The sequence below is a fragment of the Saccopteryx bilineata genome, chromosome 4, assembly GCF_036850765.1.
Source record: "Saccopteryx bilineata isolate mSacBil1 chromosome 4, mSacBil1_pri_phased_curated, whole genome shotgun sequence".
NCBI lineage: Eukaryota > Metazoa > Chordata > Mammalia > Chiroptera > Emballonuridae > Saccopteryx > Saccopteryx bilineata.
Genome location: NC_089493.1, coordinates 191,157,147 through 191,180,216, shown reverse-complemented (window position 1 = coordinate 191,180,216; position 23,070 = coordinate 191,157,147). Strand labels below are relative to the sequence as shown.

The window sequence follows — 23,070 nt, the reverse complement described above, 5'->3', positions numbered from 1 at the left end:
GCTTTGGCACCCCTACCTGAGATGTAAACTGTCGGACATGGAAATGCAACCCCAGGGAAGGGGGTGAGCAACCTAAGTTGGCTAATATTTTGTTTCTTTTGTTTGACAGAATCGGGGGGAGGGGTGTGTGTGGTGAATTTAAAATAAAGTTTGGTTATGGAATAGAGAGAGCAACATTTCTTGCATATCCAACTCTGTGGTCTGAGTTTCCTGCAAGCTATCAGCCAAGAAAAAGGTTTAAAATGAAGTACTCATCGCTAAGATTTAGGTCAGTCTGAGGAATAGAAAAAGTGAGGTTCAAGGAAGACTTCCTGGAGGAGGTGACCTGGGCAATGGGTTTTGAAGGTCATGGAGGAGTTGGCGAGATGGGTAAGGGTGGTAAGTAGTGAGGGTGTTTCAAGCTTGGGAACTGTCTACAGAAAGGCTTGGTGGAGAGAGAGGGAAGTCCTGTTTAAGGAGTGAAGAGTGGCCTAAGGCCAGGTGGCCATGCAACACAGTATGAATTGGGTCTGAAAAGAGATAGGGCCCGGACTTGGGATGTTCGTAAGTGGTGAAGATTTCAAAGTCCATGCTGGCTGATTCAAGGGACTGCTTGCCCTGGGTTGGGGGACTGGGGGTCCTGTGGGGCCTCACACACCTCTGGGATGAATCAGAGGTGAAAAGAGCAAAGCACACTGCTCTCATGCTATTGTGCGGTAAAAGAACAAATCCTGCTTCTGCAACAAAGCAAATGATAAAAAATGTCCTCATTAGGCGCGGAGCAGCACGACAGGGCGTGCTAATGATGAGACCCACAGCTCCTGGATCCCTCGTTCTGATATTAGCAAAGACAGCAATGATTGTTGGGGGTCGTGGGGAGGCTCACCGGAAGAGGGTTTGATCTCATTATGTCACGGAACTGAAATCGGCACTTGTGTAACGGGTGACATTCTGCCTGAAGACCCCACGGTCACGGGAACCTCACCACCTCCCTGGTGGTCTTCGGACTGCCGGCATCAGCGAAACCTGGCGTCCCGCGGGTGGCGTGGCGGGTGTATCAGAAATGTCAGGTCCTAGGATGCAGTGCAGGTCTCCTGACTCCGAAGTGCGTGCTAACAACATCCCTGGGTTATCTGTGTGCACGACAGCTCGACAGTACTGACTGTGGGAGGCAAGGGCTTCCAAAGTGCCATCAGCATAATAATTCCCCTCTTTAATCCCCTGAGGGCCACCTCCTCACCTGGTTCTGCTGACAGTCCCCCGGGTTCATGCTGCCTTCCCACAGGGTCTGGTAAAAAAAAAAACACCAGTGCTCCATTGCATGTGGATGGGTCCATCAGTCAGGGTCCTTGATAGCAAGCTACAGTGTCCCCTCTAGTTGGTTTATGCAGGGAAAGAACTTGTTAAAAGATATTCTGGAATTCAGAGCATCTCAAGAGGGTCAAGGTGTGAGGTGTGAAGGCCCTCCTTCCAGAAATAATATTCACGCCCTGCTATGGGGGGTCTCTGCAGGAATAACCCCACCTGCTACCCCCACTGCTTTAACATGGGGGCCGTGGCCACGCAGGGAAGCAGACACCAGAATGTCCTCACCGCTGCCTCCCCCAAAACGTTTGCTATTGCCGAAAATGGATTCCATACGTCATCCACATTTTCAGGCGGACGTCTTAGCCCTAGATGCAAGGGCAGCAGGACGTCGGCTTGTGAGCTCTCACCAGGGGGAAGGAGAATTTCTAATACTGGGGATTCTCCACATTAGGGAAAATGTTGAGTAAGATTCTGCCAGCCCAGCAGCCATTCCCCTTCTCCTAGGCAGTGCTCCTTGGTTTTCCCATTCCTCCGCCAAATACTGTCCACTTGGTATATTGAAGGAAGCATTCTCCTTCCTCTGGGATCCTGGCCAATCAGAGTGTAGCACATGGCCGATCTGGGCCAATGAGAACCAGCCCTGGGACTTTTCTTGGAACTATTGAAGAGAAGCCCTTTCCCATTGAGGTTGCTGAGCTGGAAAGTACAAATGAGGGGCTGCTGTTGGCTACTCGCGGCACCCCAAGGTCAGAGCTGTCCCGGGAACGAAGTCGAAAGAGGGGAGAGGCGACCTGAGAAAAGGAAATCAACAGATTCTTGCTGACCTCGCCTTTGAGCACCTGGATACAGCTGTTACTGAAGTTAACGCTTATTACCTGAACCAGTAAGTCCTTTTCTCTCCCTGAAACAGTAAGAGTTGGCTTCCTGTTGTTTAAACTGAAAATGTCCTAATGTGGTAGGATGTCCACAGAGCCTTCGTCCCACAAAGGGGCCACAGGCCCGTCTCTGAGGCTAATGACTGTCCCCCACTCAGCGAGACTCCTAGCTCTAGGCTCCAGGCTCAAACTGAGAGCATTATGCTGTCTGCAATGACATTCCCACGTGTATTCAGGGATAGAATCAGCCCAAACCCCTGAGAGATGCCTCCTTCTTCCCAACAGAGAAACGGCCTAAGGTCCTTTTAGACACCTGGATTTCTCTGACTGGGTGTCTGTGACCCCTTGACATCTTGAGGTCCCAGATTTCCTGCCTGTAAGCAGAGTGGGGGAATGGAAGGAGATGGGCCCATTAACTCTGACACTCCACGGGGCCCTCACTTCTCCAGCTGCCCTGGCACAGGGCCCTGGCACATTATGACCTTGGACATTTATTTCCAATCATCTTCCAGACACCTCGGGAGGGTGAACGAAGTTTTGTGGAGCTCCTGCTGTGGCCCAGGCCCTAGACACACAACACATCTCACCTATTCCATGCCAGACATGCAGGGTGGCCCACTGTTACAGATACGAGAGCTCACCCCGCTAGCCAGCACCACAGTGGAACCGCAGTCCAGCCCGCAGCTCTGGGCACTAGCTCAGACGGCATGGGGAGGGCCCGACGGGCCTGTGGAATGGCTATCCTGATGATAATCCAGAAACTGGTCATTTACAACTGACTACTGAAAAAGGGGCCTGCTGACTAGGGCCGGGTCCCAGCAGAGGAGAGAAGGGTGGGGGCCAGGCAGGTGCATGCGTCCCTGACTTGGGAGCAATGGGGACGCTGAGCCAGGGCAGCCTGGGAGGGACCGGCTGCCGAGACGCAGGTTTCCTCCAGACAGGCTCCCGGGCAGAGCGCCCACGGCAGTCAATCCCGGAGGCCGGGAGGGAGGCTCCGGCAGCCTCCCAATCCTCCAGCTCACAGACACCGCCACAGCACGCCACCTACTCCTGCGTGCGGTAAAGGGGAACCGAAAATCAAAGGACCCCTTTCGCAGTCCTGTTGTGCTTCTATAAACAAACGTAGGACACTAACCCTGGTTGAGACGACAGAAATAAACTCTGCCCCCCAAATCAAGGCTGCGTGGCATTCCATCACACCACTACTCTCAAAACAAAGGTGTTTCATTTTGTCTTTTAAATACTGTGGCTGTTACTGAGAACCCAAGGACAGGCAGAGGGAAGATGTAGTTGTTCTGAAATGTGCGTGCTGGGGGCGGGCATGTTGGTGTGCATGTCTATGCCAAGTCCCAGAGGGCAGGAAGGACCTGGTCTGATGAAGGCTGTAGACCAGTGGTAGTCAACCTGATCCCTACTGCCCACTAGTGGGCGTTCCAGCTTTCATGGTGCGCGGTAGTGGAGCAATCAAAGTATAAATAAAAAGATAGATTTAACTATAGTAAGTTGTTTTATAAAGATTTATTCTGCTAAACTTAGCAAAAATCCGACATAAAGTACTTGGTAAGTAATTATTATTATATGCTTTAACTTGCTGTAACTCTGCTTTATAAATTTTATAAAGTAAAGTGACTTCCCTACTTTATAAATCACCATTACTGTGGAACTGGTGGGCGGTTAGAAAAGTTTACTACTAACAGAGATACAAAAGTGGGCGGTAGGTATAAAAAGGTTGACTACCCCTGCTGTAGATACCAGGCTGGGCAGAGGTGTCCTAAACAGGGAGGACAGAATAACAGCAGCTGGCACTGCCTCGGTTTCCCCTCCCAGCTGTCACTACGTGGGTTTTAACAGCAACTCTCCAAGGCCAGCAAATTTTCAAGGCCCAGAAGGATGGAGCTCCAATCAAATGGGGGGCACAATCTGGGTGCAGTACCTACGTGATATGCAGGAGGATGAACGGACCCCTCCAATGACAGCTCCAACACAGCCCGGGAAGAGCAGAAAAGCCCGGGACTTGGAACCCAGCAAGCCTGGGTTCAAATCCTGCCAAGCGTGTCCCTTGACTTCTCGGACCTCCCTTTCTCCATCTGCAGGAAGGGGCTAATGACCACGTTGAGTCGATGGTGACACGGGGTACAGCTGCCTTTCCTGAGCGTGCACTCCGGGCCAGGCACGGTTCTCAGCCCTGCAGACTCACAACATATCTACTGACTTCTACAAGTGAGGAAACGGAGTCCCCAGGAAGGGGATAGGCGCATGGCAGGGCCACTCAGCTGGAAACGCGGAGGAGCCCGGGCTGAGTCCAGCTGCAGGTGCACGCGCCTCACCATTCCGGGCGGGCAAACGGAGGGAGCAGGGACGAGAGACCCCGGCGGGGAGTCCAAGGGCGGCTGTACGCTGGGATTGCTCGGAGGACAGGGGATGGGACTGCTCGGAGGACGGGGACGTGTGGCCCTGGAGAGCGGCCTGGCTGGCTCTGGCACTCTCAGCAACCCCGTTTCCCTGGCGACTGTGACACAGCCCCGCGTAGGGGCGAGGCTTCGGAGCACGGACCCCGGCTGGGAGGCACGGCCCACGCACCTAACTCACTCCCTCAGCTGTAATGGAGGGAAGCAGCAGACACAATTACTGAATTACTCTCTTCGACCAGGAGGACCCCGGGGTGTCAGGTGGCACCCCCCAACCCCCACTCCCGCCCCAGGAGGAGCTTCCAGAACACTCTGAGGAAAGGAGCTTGTCGCCACGTCTGGCTGGCACCGTGATACCGCAGTCTGAGTCAGAGACACAGGCAGAAAAGGTCAAGGCTCCTGAATTAACTCGAGGAAAAGTGCCAATCGGCAAAGATCTCTCTGTGTAGGGTTTGCAGAGAGGGTTCGTTCCTCGGCATCCCAGGGAGGGCTGCACGCGGGTTAGTGCAGAAACGGGGACCTGCAGACACTGACGCGCTTGGGCAGCGCCACCGTCCCGTATATGTGGCAGACACTGACGTGCTTGGGCAGCGCCACCGTCCCGTATATGTGGCAGACACTGGCGCGCTTGGGCAGCGCCACCGTCCCGTATATGTGGCAGACACTGGCGCGCTTGGGCAGCGCCACCGTCCCGTATATGTGGCAGACACTGGCGCGCTTGGGCAGCGCCACCGTCCCGTATATGTGGCAGACACTGGCGTGCTTGGGCAGCACCACTGTCCCGTATATGTGGCAGACACTGGCGTGCTTGGGCAGTGCCACCGTCCCGTATATGTGGAGCCTTTGCTCTGTCTCGGGTGCTACCTAAGGGCTGATGTGCAGATTATTTCTCTATCGCCATGACAACCTGGGGAGGCGGGTGTTATTAGATCCCCCACTGTACAGAAGAGCAAACTGAGGCTCAGGGAAGTTCAGGCACTTGCCCGAGGTCACCCAGGTAAGTGCTCTAGTCAGGGTCTAAACCCAGGCAGTTTTCAGAGTCTGGGCTCAGCCACTCTGTGACAGGCCCCTCAGGGGCCAGAGATGGGGACCCGCCAGGGACACTGTGGCCGCCCCAGCCAGGCGTGCGTGACTTCACCGGCTCAGGCCCTTCCCACTAGTCCCGGCCCACAGTGGCAACTGAGTACATGGGGTGCCTCAGACTGAGCCCAGGGCCTCTTAAGGACAAGTTCAAAGACCCTGGGCAGGGGTCCTGTCTCTGCAGCCACGTGTCTTCTTACTCGGTTAACCTGGAACTGAGTTGCACATCCCCGCCCCCCAACCCTGCCCACCCCAACCCACTTCTCAGATGCAGGGGTTTCACAGGGGAGGACTCTCTCTCTCTCTCTGATGAGCCCCAGAGAACTCCAAGAGCCTGACACATTGCCCAGGGGGAGCTGCGGGGCTCCCTACCAGGTGGGCTGGGCTTCAGGACAGTGAGCTCCGGGCCTGGGTGCTGGAGTCAGGCTCCGAGGTGGCTGGGCTGAGGCCCCTCCCTCTCAGGACCTCAGTTTCTCCCTCTGTGTAATAAAAGCATTGACTAGTGGAACCTTTTTTTTTTTTTTTTTTCTTTCTAGATTTGATGTTTTGCTAGTCTTCACCCTGGGACCTGCAGCAAACATCGGATAAGATAGATACCATGCACTGATTACGAGGTGCTGTATGTGAATTATTCACATGAATGTCAACTCCTCCCAACAACCCCATGGGATAGATTCTTTTGTTACTTTATTTCTATGTTAATAGATGAGGGGAAAAAAAGGAACAGAGGGCTCAAATGACTTGCGCAAGGTCACACAGCAAGCAAGTGGAGGACCTGAGATTCAGACCTGGAGTCTGGCTTCAGAGCCTGGAATATTCCCCTTACATTTTTCCGTCACACGTTTCCAGGCATGGCAGAGCCACGTTGGAGGAACTGGGAAGTGCACAGTGGCATCCACGAGGTGAGGTGGCATAGATGTGGCAATGTTCGGGCACAGTCAGACTGGGAAAAACTTGGAGCAGAGCCTGAAGGGATAAAATGGGCATCAAGAGTGTCCGGAACCAGGGGTTGTCAAACTTTTTATAAAAACCGCCCACTTTTGCAGTGCTGGTAGACCTGGTCCCTACCGCCCACTAGTGGGCGTTCCAGCTTTCATGATGGGCCAATCGCAGCGCTGTTTGGTTGCACGGTAGGTACCAGTTTGACCAGCACTGCAAAAGTGGGCTGTTTTTATAAAAAGTTTGACGACCCCTGCAAGCTACAGCCAGATTTACCTTAGGAATGGTGGACCCAGAGGCAGTGGGGAGGATGGTCTCAGGAAGAGAGCCAGTGGAGGTAGAGAGGCCAGGGAAGCCAGAGATGACCCTGGAGCCTGGACCCGGGTCACGCAAGGGAGACGGGTGGGGAGGCAGAATGTGACACACGTCTGCTGTAGACCTGAAGTGACTTGGTCTCAGATGCCACGCAGATGGGGGAGGAGAAGAAGAAGGTTAGAAGGAAGTTTGGGGTTTCTCGTCGGAGGTCTGGTCTGGGAGGACGGGGTGCTTCTGGCCGAGAGGGGCAGAGTAGGCTAAGAGGAGCAGAGCGGTCTGGGGTGTGATACGTTGCAGGAGGCATCTGATGCGGGCTCCCAGCAGGCACTTGGAGATGCACGGCTGCAGCTCAGAGGGCAACGTGGGTGCTGGAGAGCTTGATGCCATCAGCGCGTGGGTGCCTGTGGAGACGGGCGATCCCAGGGAGGTGAGAAGCGGAGGGGGAAATCACAGAGGAGGGCTCAGGTCAGAGCTCTCGGGGTTCCTTCTTGAAGAGGGTGAGCAGAGCAAGGAAGAAGTCATCGACTGCCTACCTCTCCCAGCTTCACGTTTGCCAAGCCCTGGCCCTGCCGGCGGGGATGCGTAGGAAGCCGAACGCTGACCCTGTTCTTTCACGCTGGGCTCTGAGAGGCAGGAGCCGGCTGCAGCCCCGGAACCCTGCCTCTCTGCTCTGGCACCCGCCCAGGGCTCTCCAGCAGGTTCTGAATTGTGTAATTATCCATGCAGTGATTATGCCTGGCAGAAAGCGTCGGTTTTCCCGGGGGAGGGTTCCCCAGAGCATCACCTAACAGCCCCGTCACCGTCAGCCTGCTTCTAGGACACTCACTGCAGCCCTGCCCGCGATCGGAGTGCGGCCCCCTCCCGGCCTGAGGGAGCCCAGACACCGGCACAGCAGCAGGTGGGCACCTGCGCCCGGCAGTCTGTCTCTCCGGGGAGACCTGTCTGCCCCATTCTGGTTGGCTTCCTGAATGTACACAGCTCCCCATCTCAGACGGTTCCCACCCAGCGAGCTTCTGCCCTCTCCCACAGACCTATTTATGACCCAGAAGGGGAACAAAAATCTATCAACTTGGAGCAAGCAGCTAATCAGTTTACTCGGCTGCCTGGGGTCTTCCAATGTAATTATAATTCCTGCTAAGGCACTGGTGAGTGTCAGACTCATTTCAACAACGGCTGCAGACACGATAATCAAAGCACCAGGATTCCTTTGTTCCAAATCCTGGGCAGACGAGGCTCACAACGTATGCTTTGGAGGGAAAACGAAGCGTGGGTTGTTGTTGTTTTTTCTTTTCTCCTCTCAGCTTCGCTCCTTCCTGCCTCCTTCCTTATAGAGATCAGAGAGAAGCTGCCAGCATGTCCCGCATGCCGCTGGAAACAGACCCAGACCTCGGGGCTGCGATGTGGCTCCCACATGCTCACAGGCAGGGCAGGCAGAAGCCTCGTGACGAGGCAGCAGGGATGCCCAGAGGAGGCTGCTGGCCGCCTCCCAGAGACCTCGCGAGGTGGCGTTTACCTTGGCGCGTTCCCCAGCCTCTGGGCCCCCGGCCTCGGAAGTTCAGAAACCTAGTTTTGCTGGCACACCCGGAAGGGACCCATCTGTCAGGAGAACACTCCCACTGACCCAGATCATGAGGCCCAAATATAAACCACACTGAGAAGTGGAACTACCATGCAGAAGAACGGGACTGCTGAAGTCGTCCTGACCCAAGTGCTGTCTCCCCCCAGGAGGCAGAGCAGCCAGGGGAGGAAGTTTCCTGGTGAACCTGGGATCATGCCGGATGCTGGGTGAGCCACTTGAGCATCTAGTGGCATAGGGCTCTGACTGCTGCATCCCCTCCGTCGGAAAGAGATGGTGGACAGGAGGGTCCGACAGGCCATGTCCCTGGTTCCGGCTGGACTTCCTTGGACAGGATGTCCTCTGGTTCTTGAGTGGCCTTCTTCATGCCCAAGATGGCCAAATAGCCCTGGGACTCAGTCTCCTTCCCCAGGCAGGACCCCAGCCAGGTGACTGGGGGGGCCCCCTCTGAACTGCCACCTATGGTCAGCCTGGCTGCGGACTTCACCGTCTTGTGCTTCCCCCGGAGTAGAGAGCCGCTGCAGTGCCCACGGCACACGCCATCCTCTGCCTCCAACCCACCCTGGCATTTGAGTGGGGACAGGGATAAGCTCTCTCTAATGGAACCTGAGCGTACACGATACTTGCCACTGCCAGGTCACGGCGGTTACGAAACAAGGTGACATCTCTACCCCCCTTCACTGAGATGTTAAGGAGGACCTTCGGGTTGCTGGAGTGACAAGACGGAAGGAGGCTGGATCCCTGGGTGACCACGTAGAAGAAAGCTACTTGCTCGCTGGAACACCCACATCGGCCAGTTATATGTATGATAAATAAAAACTGTATGTGTTACGGCACTGAAATACTGGGGTCCATCAGTTACAGCAGCTAGCGTTACCCTGAAGAATATACATCGTTCTATTCCAGGACCACCTCTGTAAGATTATAGTCACCGTCCACGGAGTGTTCAATCTCCTGAGACTTCAAGTCCATATTCAACCACCACTGTTCGTGTCAACTTCTAACCAGTGGCTGAGGGTGAGTGCCGGACGTCGATTTTAATTTCCCAAGTTCTAACTTGACTCCCTCCCCCTACCTCCCAGGCCTGAGCAGATGTTACTTGCAGGTCCCAAGGTCCCACAGGCAGGGATTCTGAAAGTACAGAGATATGTGCAAATAAACCAGCCACAAATGGCTGGAATGTCCTTTCAGACTGGAACAGTAGTGTAAGCGCACATGCCTATACACACACACACACACACACACACACAGATGAACTCACAGAAGCAGACAGAAGATGAACCCTGGGCTATAACAGAGGGAGCAGCAAATGCAGACTTGATCATAACTGCGACCCAAACAAATTTCCTCTGTCTTCCGTCTTCCATGCCACCTGTAACCAGTTGGTGGTGACTGCCTGGAGTGCTGTGTTAAGAAGGATTCTGAGGTCACATTCTAGCTCAGAAGGAAAGCGACGGATGACCAATGCCTGCCATGGGTCATGGATGAGGGGGTGATAGCAGGTGCTGGCAACTGTCACACTTGTGCGAGGGACGAGGACTATGGTTGCTGAGGAGCCTGTATTTATCATCAAGTCTACAGCCTGAGGTTAACAGATGTTAATCCTCAAATGAGCGCCTATTATGCACACACATTTTTAATTAAGCTTCACAGCAACCCTCACTATTGTCCCTATTTTATAGAGGAAGGATCTGAGGCTCAGAGAGAGTAGGTAAGGTACCCAAGATCACACAGCACAAGAAAGGCAGGGCCAAGTTCCGGACTGGGGCTGCCTGTCTGGCTTCTCAGTCGGTGCGTTTCTCCATGGTGTGGGGAGAACTCAGTGGGGACTGTCCTGCGAGGAGGAACCTATGTCAGCCTTGCGGTGTGGCCACTGCCCTCCGACACAGGAGGGCAATGGTGGTGGGGGGCGGAGGGCTTGTCTCCCAGGCAGCTCGGATGGAAGTCGCGTAAAGAACAAATTGGTTTGGAGTCTGAGCTTCCCCCAGCCTTCCTCTGGCTCTTCAGTTGGCTGATTGCTCCCCCACCTCCACCCGATTTTGGAAGACGTCCAAGAAAGGCAGGAAGGGAAGGAGGAGGGATAAGAGATGCTTGTGCTGTCAGTTGCATGATGTGCGAGCCGCCCGGGGGGGGGGGGGGGAGAGCGTGGAGCTGGCTGTCAGGAGAGACGGGATGAGGCTGCGCCACGGTGGGCAGCAGCCGTCGGGAGCCTCAACTTCCCCAAAGGACAGCCGGAACTAAGGCCAGGGAGTAGATGTAAAAATCTCTGAGTGACGGACGCAGAGGTCTGGGTTCATTCAATACGGTCCCTGCGCTTACCGGGTAGGCGACCTTGGGCGAGTCCCTTCTGAGCTTCCTCTAACATAGAGAGAGTAACTGCGTCTGCCGTACAGGACCGTGTGACAATGCGCCGAGCTAACTTAGAGGATGGGCCCAGCTCACCGTTAGATGATCTACACGCAATAGCATGCTTCGCCTCTCCCCGCACAAAAACGCACACACACCAAACACCCTTCAAAGATACTGGGTGGTTTTAGAGGTCGGGGCAGGAGCGGTGGGGGGGGGGGGAGGCTCCGTCTGCCTCGGTTTCCCCCTGCAACCTTGCACGAATTCAGCCTAGGTTCTGTCCATCCCCCCACGCCCCTGTTCACCCCGTGTCTCTGCTTCAGTTCTCCTTTCTACCAGGCCTCCCTCCCACACCTTGTCACGACAGGAACAATTGCAACAATCAACACGACAGCACCCTGACTTCCCCCCAGGTGGGGAGCGTACCCCGGATGGGCAGCCTGCTGCCTGCACGTCACATGTCACCTTCTCCCACAGACACAGGACCCCTCTCCCTCCCGTCCTTCATCCCCTTCCTGATTCTGTTCCAGGGTTCTGGGGAACCAACCAGGAGCCTGCTCCAGAGACAGATGAAGGCTGCAGGCAGCGCTCATGCCCAGACCACCGCGGTCATTCCATTACCTCCAGTGCTGGGCTGCCTGGGAGACAAGGCCCTGCCCTCTCCCTCTGGCTCCATTTACACTGAAAGTATTTTTTTATTGATTGAAGATTCACTTTTGATGCTTGTCTCGGTCACGTGATACATTTATCCGTCCCACCCTAAAGGCCGGTCCGTGAAAATATTTCCTGACATTAAACCGGTCCGTGGCCCAAAAACGGTTGGAGACCACTGATTTAGGGGACCCCCTAAAGCACAGCATTCCAGGACCAGGGGATTCAAGAGGAATCCAAGCCACACCAAAGAGAGACACACAAAGGCCCAGGCCTATCACTACTTACCACTCACTACCCTCATCTCTCCACCAGTGCTAGAGGAAACAAATGCTACCACAATTAAGAACGACTACCATTTATTGAGCTCTTCCTATGTGCCACATCCCTAAAGTCAACGGACCAGACAATGTCAGTCTGTGACTATTCCTTTCCCATAATGAACAGAGGCCCCGTGGGTGCCTCTGGCTTGCCCAGGGGACAGGGGAGGCTGGAGAGGTACTGAACTTGAGCTCCATTTCTGTAATCTCTCCCAGGATGGGGGGCAGGAAGAACATCTCCAGAGGCGAGACATGCCTCTCATTCCCGCTGCTCGGGGGGCACCGAGGAGGGAGGCACAGACAGCCCAGAAGCAGCCAGCGGGAGATGGCATCTTCTCCACTGCTCCCTGTGCTCAGTCAGCACCGAGCCAGGGCAGAACATGGTCAGGCCTGGCTGACACCCACGCAGTCTTCCCTGCTTTCCAGATAAGGAGGGTGTGACCCTGCTCACGCTGGTCCCAGTCTGAGGGCAGGGACATTCTGATGGGATCGGAAGTTGTCTGATAGCCCTGCGTACCTTTGGAGGTAGGACATTTAACGCGGACACGTTTACCCAAGACCACAGCCTGTGTCCTTCTGCAAGTTTATCCTTCCACCTCGCGAATATTTACTGAAGTCTGACTATGTGCTGGGCATGGCACTGTGCTATGTGCCGGGAATGCCAGCGTCAAGGATGCAGCTCATAGGAAAGTAATTCTGAATGTCCTGATCGTGGATAAGAGGAGAAATCTTGAGGCGTGAGCCGACTGTCTTATTCTTCCCTACTGTGGACAAATCCATTGGGGAAGTTCAAATTCTCGGGGTTGGAAATCCTTCTGTGCAGCCTGGCCAAAGAAGACAGACTGGACAAAGGGCACGAGAGCCTCGTGTCCACCAGAGCCGCCACCACCCCCACCACAGACATCACTTTGTCACCAGCACCGTCATTGCCAACATCACCCCTACTATTATCACCAGCACCACTAATAGCACCCCACCCTGCACTGCCACCATCTCATCCTCCTCACTCCCACTCCCACCCTATCCGCAACATTACCTCTACCATAAAAATCACATTACCGCTAACACCATCATGCTGCTGCTGCTTCTTTTCATTTAGTGAGAGAAGGGGAGGCAGAGAGACAGACTCCTGCATGAGATCCACCTGGCAAGCCCACTAGGGGGTGACGCTCTGCCTATCTGGGATGTTGCTCTGTTGCTCAGCAACTGAGCTCTTCTTGGCACCAGAGCTGGAGGCCGTGGAGCCATCCTCAGCACCAGGGGCCAACTTGCTCCAATTAAGCCATGGCTGCAGGAGGGGAAGAGAGAGATTGAGATAGAGAGAAAGGAAAGGGGGGGGGTGGAGAATCAGATGGTCGCTTCTCCTGTGTGCATTGACTGGGAATCGAATTCAGGACATCCACGCGCCGAGCTGGGCCAACACTCTACCACTGAGCCAACTGGCCAGGGCCCATCACCGTGCTTCAACACCACCATAAACACAACCTATCACCACCACTATTACTACCATTAACACCACTATTACCGTCACTGTCACCACCACGTCTGCCATCATCAACATTATCCCTACTACAATCACCACCACCGACACCATCTATTCCCTGGCACCATCGTCATGGCTACCATTGCCAGCAGCACCACCTTCGTGGCCGTGAGCATCATCACCACCACACTTGTCAAGATCACTCCTACCATCATGATCATTATCATCACCTCCATATTGACACCCACCCGTTATGCACTGCCTTGCAGTTTGCTTAACACTTACATTCACACTATCTAATTTAATCCCCCAGACAATTCAATGAGTTATTGTGATTCTTGTTATTTAATAGATGAAGAAACTGACATGCAGAGAGGAGATAAATATTTGCTTAAACCACACAGCTCTTGAGGGTTAAGCTAGGACTGGCCTTCAGGTCTATTTCACCCAACACCTCACACCTTTTTCTCTCCATCAACTAACTCTAAGCTATTATACAACAGCCTCCAATGCACTACGTTTTGTGCTACATTATAATCTGATTTTCAGACCCTATGGATATGCTTTGTCTATGTGTGTGTGTGTGTGGGGGGGGGGGGTCTCAAAGCTGTTCTCAAGTATTTTTTTCCTACCTTAATCCCAATTAGAGAAACCTAAGCCCTTGTGAATCTCTGTGAAATGCCAACTGAAGTCACCAAGTACCAATCATGTGCCCACAACTGTGTTGGACTCCTTGGAGAAGCTCAGACGAGCAGAAGGAAAGGTCCTGGTCTTGGAGGAAAGTGTGTCTTACTGGAGAGTCGGGGCATGTTTACAGGGAGCGATTATAGAGCAATTGAAGGCAATCAATTGCTAAACCATGCAGGACAAGCAGTGAGTGCACAGGGAAGGGAGGAGGAGCGGGTAGATGTGGGTGGACGGGATCACGGGGAGACTCCTGGGCAGACTGAGCAGGGGTGGAAGGGGACAGTCTTGATCCCAGTGACTCCGTCCTTCCCTCATCCTTGTTCTCGTTTACCTTCCAGGGTTTTCCCTCCACCCCTTCCTGAATGCAGACAGCCTGACTCCTCTCTGCCTCCACTCTGTCTCCTCCCAGTCTGATGACAACCTGCTTATTGACATCCTCCAAGTCACAAAAGTCTAAAACATCACTGCCATTTTTTATCCCTCCTCCTTTCTTGCTATCTGCCTTGGTAGAGGTTGTCCATGCTATTCTTTCTGCCTAGACCTTCGCTAGCCAACATTTCCGCATGGGCCAAGCCCAGCTCTGTTCTGAAACTGCAACGCCACCTCTTCCGGGCACCACCTTGGATTCTCCGGGCCCCGCCCCTCAGGTAGAGATGCTCTCTCCCTCCCCAGAGCCCCCGTAGCGTAGCACAGTCTGCAGTTCAGAGCAGTGAGATGCCCGGACACTCTAGCCTGGTGGCTAAGCGTGCAGGCACGGGGCTCACACCACCTGAGTTCAAATCCCAGCATAGACCGTGCCGCACATACTGATCTCCTTCCAGCAGTTCCTCCTTCAGGAGGGTGCAGCTGGGAGTCTGACTTGGCTCCATCATGAGCTACGTGATGTGGGCCAACGTGCTGAGTGGTTGCTGTGGACAGGAAGAAACGGAGATGCCGGAGAGGTAGCACAAGGTGAGGACAGATGTCACAGGGGACCAGGAAAGACAAGGTGCCCCTGAAAAAGTCAGGACAGAATTCAATACTCAATCTTTCGTCCCAGGTCTTCCCGCCCCTTAGAATGTACCCTGGGAACACAGCAAATAACAGGGTGCTTCCGGAAAGTGAGCCCTGCATGCAGAATCAACCAGAGCTGGTGTGAATCCTGGCTCTTCCACCAGTCACTTCCTCCAGAGCTTCAGTTTCCTCCTCCAGAAAATGGAGGGTGCATGCTTACCTCTCGTAGTAGGAGATTTCATCTGTTCAATGGGGGTCATCATAGTTCCGACCCCGCAGGGTTGTGAGGACTGAATTAGTTTAATGTATCATAAAAGAACAGCACTCGGCACAAAGTGTTATACATATAAATTGCCTTCTTTTTCTTCCTATTATAAGAGCTTAAAAGACATTTTGTGATCATTGTTGTGTTTGTCAACCCTTTGCACAGTGCCTTGCACACAGTAGGTGCTCAATACAGAACAGTTTTGTTTTTGTTTTTTTACTTTTTCCTGTCTGGTTCCAACTCCGAGGCGGAAATACCCCAACAGGCACATTCATTCAAGAGATGCTTAAAGCACCAGCAGAGTAGAAGCATCAACATACATGAAACAAACACGGGGAAATCCGGCTTCACAGCAATTCCTCTGAAGACAAGCAGGGCTGGTGAGGCTTGGGGTTCAGATCCCTGGTCTGACACTCAAGCTGCGTGACTGTGGGCAAAGCACACGCCTTCCCTGGACTGTCTGGTCGGCTGTACAATGAGACTCGAACTTGAGAAAGCTTCGACGATCCCTTCCAGCTTGATGTGTCATCTCATAAATATATATATATATACACACACACACACATATATATATATATCTTCTAATGAGATCGTAGAGATGCTGCTGGAGATCACATGTCTAACAAGTGCCCAGCGATGTGAGGCCGCCAGTCTGAGGACCACACTTTGAGGAGCACGGTTCCCGATGGTTAAGACTTTACCTCTCCTGCATTCTCGCTACGCTCTGACCGCTGTCTCTTCACATGCACTATTACATTTAATCCTCCTAACAACCTTGGAGAAAATTACTATTCATATCCTGTTGGAAATGAAGGTTCACGGAGGCGAGCTGACCTGCCTGAGGTCACCCAGCTCATCAGCTGCAGAGCCGGGTTCCATATTCAGGTGTGAGAGCAGAGGATCCATGTCCGCCACGCCACATACGCATGTGTGACACAGATCTAGGCCAGCCACACATGGGGGTGAGGACAAAGGGAACTGATGAGAGAGCAGAAGGCAAATGCATCAGCAAGCTCTCGGGGCTGTTTCCTCTGCCATGACGACAACTCGTCCATCACCTGGCCCCTCCCCGCCCCGCTGGGCGAGGGGAAGACACTGACGGAACCGGTGTCTGATTGCCAAGGCTAGGAATTCTGACAAGCTTGGAGATATTTCAGCATGATCCTTCCCTGACAGGCCACGATGGGTGTGTAACAAAGGGAGAAGATCTTTATTCCCACAAACGAGAGGCGAGGAGAGATGTTTGATCCTATTAATGAATTTGTTAATTGGCCTTCTGCCCCAAATCATTTCATATTCAGGCTTTTGCAGCATCAGATTAAATGGAAACAGATGGGGGGGCTCGCGTTGGGGCTAAAAGCATTTTGCTCAAGGCCTGCCAGCGGCCCGATGGTTCTGCGTAGCTAATGAGGCACTTCCGCCGGTCTGTGCGGGCCTTCTCCCCAGCCTCCGCCCTCCCCCTTCCGGTTGTGCCTCCCCCAGGCCGGGCTGGGAGGCAGGAAGTCAGTGTGATGTGTGTAACTAACTGCGCAGGCTCTGGGACTCGCTGGAACCGGGCACTGCTCCCCACACGCTGTGTGACTCAGGTCAAGGCATTTCCCTTGAGAGAGCCTCAGTTTCCTCATCTGCAAAATGGACACTGCAATAGGGTCTGTCCTCCAGGGCTGAGAAGGGGTTAATCAAACAGCGAGGAGGCCAGACCTTTAGCTGCTGCTGTTATTATCATCACTGTCATCACGGTCATTACTGGCAGAGGATCCACATTGTCCTACCCCACCACTGGGAATTTCTTCCATCCTCTAAAATAGACAGCTTCCCAGAGGACTCACCAGAGAAACTGCCCAGAGTTCTATTGGCCATGATTGTTCTGGTGGCTCTGGGTCCCAGAAAGACGGAACCAGAAGCCACAGATCGCAGGGACAGAGATTGCCAAGGACGACAGACAGGTGCAACAACAGAGGAGGAAGGGACCAGCCCCGAGACAGACAGACGGATGGCAACAGCGAAGCCAGCACGACCCCAGGCTGCTGCGACCATCTCACTAAGTGAAGAGGAGCTCATTACCTTCTTGAGCCTTTACACAGCCCCCTAAGGGAGACACCATCATTGTCCTCGTTTTACGGAGGAGGACCCTGAGGCTCAGAGAGAGGTCTGGCTAAGTTGCCGAGTCGGAGTCTGAGCCCAGGTCTCTCGCTTTAACTCAGTGGCTCTGACCATTCCACGGTCCCGGTCCTACATCACGCTCCTGATCTGAGCGTGGTTCCCATTTCCAGCACTGCCCCAGTGAGGCTCTCCCTGCAGCCGCCTGGATAAGAAGAATTAATCCTAAATTCTGCTCCTGTCGCCAGAGCAGGGGAAGCTAGTATAGCCCAACTGACCACAGCAACCCTCTTGAAGGTCACCTATTTAAAATACTACCTGGAGGGAGGGGAAGCATTTAAGGATAAGGCAAGTTTCTCTGAAGCTTCCAGAATTCTCAGGTAGCATCGCCCTGACCCTCTCCCTGCCTCCTTCCCCGGCCCTGCCTCCTAAGCACTGCTCATTCTCTGCCTGATGAATTGTAACATCAGCGCCAGGCGATTATGCAGAACTTTGCAGTGCCTCTTCCCACAAGCGGACCTGGATGGCTCATCTGCGCCGCCGCATTCCTGCGCTACGCGGAGCCATCAGCGACGCACACCCTGGTCCAGCCATCCAGACGTCTCCACATCCGACAACCATCGAGCCTGGACCCCGGGGGGGGGGGGGTCAGGTCTCACAGAGGCCCTGGAATAAGACGCCTTCCCTGAGAGCCAGTCACAGAGATAACTGAGTGAATCCACAATCACACAGTGTGCAAGATTTGTAGCTGTCAGGGAACAAGGGAGGGAGAGATGTGCTCTGCCTGCAGGAGCCTGGGAGGGGTGAAACTGAAGGAGCTCTTGAAGGATGTGTAGGAGTTCGCCAGGGGAACAAGGGAGGGAGAGATGTGCTCTGCCTGCAGGAGCCTGGGAGGGGTGAAACTGAAGGAGCTCTTGAAGGATGTGTAGGAGTTCGCCAGGGGAACAAGGAGGGAGGGGAGGAAGGAGAGTGGGGCAGCCAGAGTGGATCTTGAACAGAGATATCAGGGAAGCAACGTTAAAGGGCATTTAAGGAATTGCTTAGCGAACAAGTAAAGGGGTAGACAAATATACAGGTTCTTGATCTCGCCCAGATAAGGTTACCATGAACCTGGAATACAAGGGAGACCTTCCTGGGCCAGTCCTTACTTTAGTTTTTTGAATGACTCAACAGAAGAGTGAAAGGTTAGAGGTGCCTTCCCATCTTCCCCAAAGACAACACATACGTCCTGGTATCCAAGATATTACCAGGATTCTTCTTGAGCGAATTTCTCGTTTTCAGCTTTCTAAGAAGCACCGGCTGTACGTTCACTATCGATTACCTGTGTCAGGGCTTTCTCTCCCACCGACTCCTGCCTCCTTTCACAGTGGGGAGGCTGAGATCCAAGATTTGGGTAGTACCACAATCACGGCTCTTCGTGCAAAGAAAGGCTTTTATTCCCGCCTCTCTAGGACTTCATTCCTCATTAATTTATGCACACGTGTGTTTGTTTGTTCATCCATTCATCCATTCAGGCACTCATTCCCTCCATCATCCTCGCTATCATGCATTTTCTCTGACATTTACTTATTTGCCCATTCATCCCCTCACTTCTTTTTCCCCTTCCTGTCCCCTTGCACGTTTATGAAGCATTTACTGAGCGGAGCCCCCCTCCAGGTATACAAAGAGGTCCAAGACTCAGTCCCTTTCCAGGCACCGGGCTGCACATCGGCACTGATATTAGGCGGTAGTCCCTTCCCTTCCGTCTCTCCGTCTTTCCCATCTCCCTCCGTCCGTTTGCCTTGAGCGCCACCGAGTTCCTTCCAGGACTGAGGGACCAGAACCATCCCCGGCACTGGGTGTGGACTCCCTCATAGTTTTGTGACTATCAGGAGGCTGGGGAGCAGGACCTTGTTCTCAGCATTTCCCTGCTTCGTGGTAAACAAGAGTCAGAACCCTTCGTAGACAAAGCCAATTCAAAGCTGGTGGACCCAGGAACAGAACTCTTTCCAGGCAGAGGGCTGGTAATGGGAATTCCAGGGGGATGCTAACTTTTCCCGCAGGGGGCTGCAATTCAAGGGATAGGACAGAGAGCAGGCGGCCATTCCGTTATCTATCATTTCTTCCAGAAAAGATGTATTGAGTACCTACTACATGCAAGGAGCCAAGCTGCAGGCCGCGGAGGGTGATTCGGTGGCTCAGACAAGCTCCCCCCAGGAAGCCGGCGTTCTGGGGTGAAGGAGGGGGTGAAAACCACCATCCATCCCATAAGCCAAAGCATGACTGGAGAGTCATGAGAATGCACAGCTGAAAAGATTTCGGAATGTAGATGGAAGAAGTCCGTTTTCTCCGGGGCTTGGGCAAGCCTTCCAGAATGTGGAAACAGCTCAGTGAAGTCTTGAAATGTGGGTAGAATTTTAACTATTAGACAAGGAGGTTGGGGGGGGGTGATAGAGAGCTGAAAGGATGGACAGACAGGCAGAAACAGACAACGTCCACAGCATAAAGGGGCTCTGTAAATCAGTATTCCTCTTAAGACATTAGGAAACTGGCATTTCCAAGGTGAGTTGACTTTCCAAAGGTCTCTCAAGTCCAGGACCCTGTAACGACAGAACGACGGCTTCTCTATGCTCTGCTGCCCCTTGCTGGTCTCCCAGATCGCTCCTGGCTGAACGAGCCGCCTCATCAATGAACCCCGAAGCCAGCCTCCCGACGTGCTCACTGGTCCAGGAGTCAGGGACCAGTCCCACATTTGTCTCTAACTTGCTGTGCGGGATTTAGCGTGCTCATCTCATCAAACGAGCATTCTGGAGACCCCAGGCTCAGCCCTCCCTGAAGGTTCTGAGTACATACCCTCCCTCAGTCGTGGAGGACTGATAACCCAGCCACCCCTGCAACGTGGGGTTATTTGCTTATAGGCAGATCTCCGTGGAGGGGCACTTGGTCTAGTGATGTTCCCTCCTTAAATCCTCTTGCCCCCACATTCCCAGCTGCTCCATCTGCAGCTTCCTCCTCCGGTCACTCCGAATCCCTAAACCTTCTGCACTTGATGCACACAAGCCCAGAGCAATGTCCTTGGTATGCTAAGCACATGCAGAACTATTGGAGTCGGATTCTACTTGGGACCAGGGTGTAGAGGCTGAACCCGCCCCCCTCCCTTCAACAGCAGGGCTTTCATCATTTTAATTAAAGACAAACAAAGGCCCTGGCTGAGTAGCTCAGTTGCTTAGAGCACCATCTGATCCCTAGTCAGGGCACATACGAGAATCAGCCAACGAATGCATAAATAAGTGGATTAACAAATCGATGTTATTTTTTTTTTCTCTCTCTCTCCCTAAAATCAATTGATCAATAAAAATTAAAAAAAAAGTAAAATAAAAAGACAAAGTTCCCAAACAGAGACAGAAACCATATCAGAATGCTGTTAGTCAGTGGCATAACTCTTACACTACTTGGGATTTCTGCCGCCTTGAGGAAGTTCCTCCTGAACATGCGGGTGGGCAGGTGCTTCCCTCTCCCTAGACTAATAATCATATAGATTTTCTGCTCTATTTAAAAAATATATGTGTTACACAATTATGTTCTCAAGACACGCGAGGTGCTCTCAGGGCCAGCCACAGAGCAGAGGTCAGCAGGGGCAGTAGCAGCAGGACCAGCACCTGCGCACCTTGGTTTTGGGTCCTAGTTACCTAGACAAGGCTGAAAGAAGGTTCTAGAAATGAGCCGTAGAGCCTAGAGGCACTGGCTACTCCCAGGATGCCCTTGCTCTAGGCATCCGCAGGCCCCAAGCAGTAGAGCCATACATTTCACAGCGGCTAGAATTCGCCGATCACTTATTATGTAGCAGGGCTTGTGCTAAGCAGTTGACTTGTTGTTATCCTTGAAATCCACACAACACACAGCTATTTTGAGGTGGGAACTACGACTGCCCCTGTTTTAGAGTCGAGGAAAATAAGGCTCCGTCACACAGTAAGTGCTAAGAGCCTGGATTTGAACCCAGCAGGGAGACCGACTCCTGAGTCGTAAACCTCCGCCTCTCCCTCTGACGACGTCTAATTAGATCTGAGCCTGATGTCTCAGAGATTACAGTAGACGCTCTGCTGAGAGCATGAGCAAAACAAATCTTCAAATCTGAGAATTGGATGAAACCTGAGGAAATGTCTAATGTAACCACCTCCTTCTACAGAGGAGACACTGAGGTCCCAGGCGGGGATGGGACCCATCCAGGAAACGACCCCTGACCACCAGCCTCCCAGACGGTTTCCAAGACGTCTCTCTGCAGGAAGGGTCTTTTGCAAATTAGCTTTCCGAGGCACCACACAGTAAAATAAGACTGCTACGGGGCAAATGCCCGGGGGACTGTACCCAGTGTGGGCCCTGGCCACTTTCAGGCAACGCACTGGGGCTTTGGGTGAGAGGGGCTGACGTCCCACCCAACAGCTTGTGTGAGTTAAAACGCCAACGCACAGATAAAGCACCCAGCACTGTGTCAGGCACACAGTAGGGGCTCACTGAATGCTGGTGCCCCCTATTCTCCTTCTTAGAATCCTGGGAGAGAGACGCAAAGAGCTCCAGCCACGGGGAATCCGGTGGGGATTCATCCCGGGTGACCTGGAGTTTTGTGTGGGAGAAGGGAATGGCAGACAGTAATGTCTGAGCTAAAAATCTTCGCCCAGCCCTGTGCCCGGAGCTCCCTATCCATCACTCATTTGATCTTCACATCCTTTCAACAATATCTTCTGGGTCCCTGGGGGCTGCAGCCCTTACAGTTTCTGAGGAGGCACCCTCCTTCCCTCCATCCACTTCCCACACACCCACTGTCCTGCCCGGATGCAGCATTCTCATTCAATTTATGGGTAAGAAAATTGAGGCTTAGAGAGGTGAGGCAACTTGCCTGAGGTCTCAGAGGGAAGGATTCACACCTAGACTCCACTGGACACCTAGCTGCCTCGCCGAGATCCTTGTCCCCCATCCCCTGGCCTCTGGGGACTGCATGGTGGTCAGAGAGATGGTGGTCAGAGAGACAGATGATGGGAGAAGAGACGGGGCTTGGTACTGAACTCTGCCCCGAGTCAAGCAGTATCCGAGGGCTCTGAATGTTCGGGCGTGGGCCAAGGCTTGCAGACCTGTCTGTCCTGTCTAGGACTGCTAAAAGGGCAACCAGTCCGTCCCCTGCCAGGAGGATGTGTCCCTCAGTGGGACGAATGGATCAACCTCTTCCATGTTGTAGGCTGTAAACACCAATCCAGCTTCATCCCTTAAGCTCTCTTCCCAGAGAACCCACTTCTCAGTGTGCACCCAGCCTGATGTCTCTGGGGACGGGACCAGATGTTTGGAACCCTCGAGAACAGGTTATTCCGGGGAGCTCTGCAATGTAGACCTCCCCCCAGTATCAGGCAAGACTAACGGAAGTCCTAAGAGCGCACCCTGGGGGGCACCATTATCCTAACGCTGATCTAACCCGTGGCCAGTAGTAGGCGTCAAGGGACTTGCCTGAAGTCCCTGCCGGAGGGATTCACACCAGAACCTGAGCTTCAGTGGCAGAACTTGAAGGTTTTAGTGCCAGGTTACTGAAATCCTTCTGCCGCGCACAGTAGTATTTGAGCACGAAACAAAACAAAACCCATCCTTTTCGGTTTCCTATCTGTATCTGGTCTCTTTATTCCGACAACCAACTTTCTAGCTGCTGGACAGGAGGCCGGTATCGTCCTCGACGGAGCAACACATATCCGCCCCAACTTCACACGGACCCGGCTCGACAACGGT

The 23,070-nt window shown here is 53.3% G+C and overlaps 1 protein-coding gene across 6 annotated transcripts in view; it reads right to left on the bottom strand.

Moving 5' to 3' along the window:
• The window catches only part of KCNIP1 (potassium voltage-gated channel interacting protein 1), a 288,179-nt gene that overhangs the window by 173,828 nt on the left and 91,281 nt on the right, over positions 1–23,070 (bottom strand). The window lies entirely within an intron of this gene.